The sequence below is a fragment of the Pinus tabuliformis genome, chromosome X (assembly GCF_031772625.1).
Source record: "Pinus tabuliformis cultivar Carrire ecotype Pingquan chromosome X, CPIR1, whole genome shotgun sequence".
In the NCBI taxonomy this organism is placed as follows: Eukaryota; Viridiplantae; Streptophyta; class Pinopsida; order Pinales; family Pinaceae; genus Pinus; species Pinus tabuliformis.
In genome coordinates this window covers 1308035201-1308041200 of record NC_142308.1, presented here as the reverse complement: position 1 = coordinate 1308041200, position 6000 = coordinate 1308035201, and positions in this window count along the sequence as shown.

Below are 6000 nucleotides of genomic sequence, written 5' to 3'. Positions count from 1 at the left end.
ACGTGTATCCAATGAAATACCAAGTGCCAATGCTTTCTTTCTGAATTCCTTAGTAAACTCCTAAACACTCTACCCTTTACCTTGCCTCAGATGCTGTCAATCAATAACAACTTGCTCCATGTATCCTAAAGGATAGAATTGTTTCCTAAGAGCTTTTAAAAAGTTAGACCATGAAGAGATGACTTTACTTTTTTGCTTTACATCTATCTGGTTTTTACTTTCCCACTAGATTAAAGGTGTCCCCCCCATTCTAAGTGTAGTTAACTGAATTTTTTATCATCAGAAATGTTCTAAATACGACAATACACTTCTAACTGCTTAATCCAGTTATCTAGCCTTTCAGGATTCATTTTGCCATCATAGATAGGTAACTCAAATTTTACATCAAGTTTCAAAAGAGATGTTTTCTTCAGTTTATTTTTTATTTCAGATTCTGTATTGGAAGAAGAAGAAGAAGAAGAAGGGGATGATGGAGGTGAAGGAGGTTTATCATCCTTGCCTTTACTTTTGTCCTTCTTCGATGTCTTTGACGAAGAAGCTGCATCTCTCGCCTTCTTGTCTTCGTAGAGTTCTCCCAAAATTTGTTGCATAGTCAAGAATTCTTGTTAAAACTATTCATCACTCATCTTAGTTTCAGTATTTTCACCTGCATCAAATCCTGTCATGGTCGACTTATGAACGACTCGTCGCTTTCCAATCTCTGGATCAGTCTGCTCAAGGATTCCTTCTCCACATTGTGACCTTGACCTGGTTAAAATTCAGTGGAAAATTCTACAAACGCAACCTAATCTGATACCAAATTATATGATCTAAAATGATCATAAGCTAAAACTAATGTAGAATTGATTAGCCATTAATGAATAGAATGTTAACTGAAAGTGCGGAAATTGAGAGGGCTTCTTGAGAAGAAAGGCTTTACGACAACTGATAAAACATAAGTAAGATGCATAACAGAAGCGAAAACAACAAAAACACAGCGATACCAGATAGCAAAATTAATTATGGTGTTTGTCCCTGATGGACTACATCTCCGGGTCCACTTTCAAGATGGGCGGCCACTTTATTAGGATTGAAACAAAAGAGGTCGATTACACAACAATTTGACAAAACTTAATGTGCACACATGCACTTCTAGTCACTGTCAAGGGATATCTCTCTGAACCAGCTTTCAACGCCTATCACAGTTCCCAATTCTGACTCTGGATGCTCTTGTTACACTGAAAACAAAAACGACTATGACCTCCAGAACTTGCATACAAAATCCAAAACCACTCTCCTCTTTCCTTCAATGAACAAACTACCTTTTAAAACCCACCAAGTGCACTCTAACTCCTTCATGTTGATTTTAGGAGTGAATCAACTCAAAATAGGGTTTGAATTGGTTCGGTCTTGTCATGGTTGGACACCTTAGGCTTAGGTTGCCATGGTCTTCGAATTAATAACTACATAAAAACAATTAAAAACCCAAAAATACCATAGTCTATCCCCCCCAAACTGCTGGTGGTTATAAACTGGCGTGCTGAACAAGCAGTTGTCATGTGACTAGGTGGAGTTCCCTTGGTGATCGACTGGTTGACTACCACATAGGGGTTTATTCTCCGGAAGTTTCGGTCTACAGTGTGTTCATGTGATAGCTACCATTATAACCTCTGCCTGATTATCTTGTTTGCTACAGTTAGCTGTAACCTCCACCATTGTCAACACACTGCTCACATGTCTACGCTTCTGACGCGGTTTAGTGCTACGGTTAGGAACTGTGGTGTACTCTACTAACTCTTACCCTACTGTTAACCCTTCTGTTCACATGAATATGGTTTCGCTGCGGTTTTGAGAGTGTGGTTAACTTTTTCATTTGTTTTGTAATGTTTTACAAAGGTTTGAGAGTGGGTTTAGAGTTAGGTTTAGGTGTTTAGGTTTGCATTAGGTTTTTAAACATGTTTTCATCATAGCTTGTAGGGATAGGTTTTAGCATAGGTTTATATAATGACTTAGGTTATGTCTTTAGTGTATGGTTTTAGGTGTATTTTTAAGCAGTATGGTTTATCATTAGGTTTGTACCATAGGCTTATATCTTGGACTTGAATTTTAATGCATAATGTCTTAGGTTTTAGATATAAAAAAACCCATGTACATCTCTTCATCACAAAGTGACATTTGTAACAACATCACATGACGACATCCCATTGACAACCCAAATCCTGTGAGGCAGACGACAACACATGTCAATGAACAAACCTTGCAAAAGGGATGACAAACACATGTTAAAAAACATATCAACTAAACACCATGAAAAACCATAGACATCACCTAAACAACCTGAACCATAAACAACATTGTCGAAACTAAATGACACTAGACTGAATTGTTGACAACGACATTGAACCTATGTAATTGATTTGACGAGATCCTCCTGGATCACAAACCCAAGCCCAAACAACAGGAACTTTGCGATACGGTGAACCCGATAGGAGTATTAATCATGACATATAAAATATTGCATCTGGGAACCCCATCGAAAATCGCAATCATCAAATCCCGAGGTGGTACTCCATATGATTTCTCCCACTGCAATTTGAAATTGCGATTTGATCGCATCGCAACCTTCATTCTGTCGAGCATCGATTCTTTAACACTTGCCTTTTGTGATTGCAATAAGCGATTATCACATTGCAACATGCCTAGGGCCACTTTTCCTTAAGCCACTTCTTCTCCTTGTTGCGACATGAGATATGCGGGACCAATGGAAGCTTGCCACTTGGCACTTCCCCATTTGCTGAGACCTTTTCCATGTCATCTCCTCCTGCCACTTTGACAAGTCAAACATAAAATTTGACTTGCTCTAACCTCTTCATATGAACTTGGATTTGGGTGTTGTTCACACCGTTGGAATCAGGATGACGAGCACTTCAATCCAGTGCTAAGTTTATCCAAATTCTGCCACTTTGAGTTTTGATCCTTTTACCATGCCACTAGTACTTTCTAAAGATATACCTGGATCAGTCCTCTAAGATCCTCCTGGATCATCCATAGAGTTGGTTTTTAAACCTTTTATTCGAGATAACATTACAAACTTGTGAGTGTTAAATGATGATGATGATATAATTAGCTTTCTTACTTCCAACGGCATATACAATAATCATATTATCGATGAACATTTGCATGATCTATAAATTAGCAAATCATTAAAAGTTAATAATGTTCAATCTAAAAATTTCATCCCTAGGTCTGTGCTTAAATTAGAAGACTTCTATGAACTTCATTATCGATTCAAGAAACCTGTAAATTCCAAGACCAATAGTCCTACCATGAAATTTGAAGTAATTAATTTAGGTATAGACCAAAATCCCCAAAATGTGAATATAGGATTAGGTTGTACACCTTCAGAAAGAACTACTTTAAATAATATTCTCATGTGATATAAGCTTGTTTTCACATGGTCATACGATGACTTAAAAACCTTTGATACATCCATTATTCAACACACAATTTTGATTATGCCGCAATCAAAACTTGTCCGACAAAAAATATGTAAAGTTCATCTAAATTTGGAACCTCGGATCAAGGTTGAGTTGAACAAGCTATTGAAAGCCAAAATTATCTTCTCCACGAGACATTCTAAAAGGGTTTCAAAACTTTTCCCCATTAGGATAAAGAAAAGAGACATTCGATTTTGCATTGATTTCAGAAACCTGAACAATGCTTTTGAAAAAGATAATTTCCCACTATCTCCCATAGAACAAATACTTCAAGCTGTGTCTAGAACTAAGATGTTATCCTTTCTTGATGGATTTTCTGGTTACAACCAAATCTTGGTTCACACCCCAATGATAGGTTCAAAACAACATTTAGAACTAAGTGAGGCATATATGCATATTAGAAGATGCCTTTTGGGCTCATCGATGTGAGTGCAGGTTTCCAAAGGGAAATGGGCATTGCTTTTAGGGGGTTGATTAACAAGTACGTTGTTGTTTATTTATATTATATCACCATTAAATCAAAGATACGATCAAATTATATATATCATTTAAAACAATTTTTTGAAAAATGTCGAAGGTATGGAATTTAATTGAATCCAAAATAATCATTTGTTGCACTCACCGAAGGTAAATTACTAGGATTCATTGTGTCAAAAGAAGGTATTACAATAAATCCTATTAGAATTAAAACTATATTTTACATTCTGCTACCTCATAACAAGAATTCTATGCACTCATTTCTTGGACAAATCAATTTCGTAAGGAGATTTGTTCCTAATTTCACTCATATTGTTCTACATTTACAAAACATGATTAAGAAAGATAATACATTTAAGTGGAATGATATTGAAAAGAAATATTTTAATTCTATCAAACAAGCTATCATAGATGCTCCTTCTTTACTTTCTCCTAATTATGATAAAGAGTTTATTCTATATACTTTCATATCGAATCTATCTTATGTTGTTGTGCTAACACAAAGAAATAATCGAGAGGTTGAAGTACCAATTTCTTTTCATAGTTCAATTTTTTGATGCAGGAGCATTCATCCAAGCTTATAAGACCCTAAGTCTTATTTCACATTTACCACAGGGAGTGGGTTCCCTTAATCATTTTATTTATTTTCCTAAGTTTAGTTGCATTTGAGGATATTTTAAGTTGTAAATTCAAATTGTGGAGAATATGTCGTGAATGAAGAGATTTTAGAGATAGTTGAGTAATCCTAGGAAGAGTGAGGATTTGAGGGATTTACAAGCTTTAATTAGGATTTGTTTCATAAAAGAATGGAGCTGAAGAGATAATTTAGGAGGAAGTGAGAGATTTTTGGATTTGAACTAAATTGGTTCATGAATCTGTTTATGTATAAATTGTGATCTTTGAATAATTTGAAGGGTTGGCCATAGGTTAGGGAAAGAGAGGAAAGGAGAGAGAGCTAGAGATTATACAGAGTTGTGAGACAGGGTGTTAGAGTAGGTAGAGTGTTACAGTGTGCTGGGTTGATCAAAACGCGAGATGTTATGTATAATATGTAAATATTGTTATTAACGGAAAGAGTTGTGTGCAAAACTTGTTTCTGTGTGATCTGTTATTGTATGATGTCATTTTGGTGATTAATTAAGTTGTAGGTTGAATCCTGTGTGTAACTACACTAAATTGTAAGTAGCCAGACATGTTCCAAAATCACAGACATATGAATTAGAAATGGGCTAAATGCAGCATAAGCGCTAGATTTTAGTACAATGAAGAAACCCCAACAAAAGCCGAGATAAAACCCGGAATAGATCATGATCGTCTGATCAACGGATCATTAGATTTGTGATCGTCACATGCAAACAAACATCGGAGTTAAACATAGGAGTAAAGTGGTCTTCATAGGCAAAAGTTTTTTTTGCGTGGCCTCAAGGAGGTAAGAAGTATTTTGGGATAGTCACGCGATTCCACTTAGCAGCCGACACGTAGCATAGAGAAACTACTTTTATCGCGTGCTTTTGGCTTGATAAACATCAGCAAGAATTCCACGCGATATTAAGCATCAATCGTTGGATCAAGCAGGCTTGATCAACGGTGGAGGATCAACTGGCTAGTTTGCGAGTGGGGAAGGCGCCAAATGTCGGATTGAAGAAAGAGAATCGACGGTGGAGAATTAATGCGATAAAGGTTGGGAGAAAGGTGGATGTGAGAAGTTTATGTGTTGGGGTGTTGTTTCCTTTTGGTTCCGTGAGTATTCAAGTCTTGGTAATATTTCGGGTAAATAAAGTAGTTCGGCTATTTTAACAAGAATGATATAATGAAGGTTAAACGAGTTTTCTTAATTGTTGTGAGTTCCAATAATGAGGAGGGGCCTGATAATTTAATTAACAAGGATTTATTTAAAGTTAAGTCTGGATTATGTAAAGGGTGTAGTTGCACTTCATGGAAGAAGGATATGTGGGACATACCACATAGGTCCACAAGGGAACTTTGAAAAGATGCAGATTGGTTGCACCAGTTTTCAAGGGGGAAAACTTAAGTAATTCGATGTTGA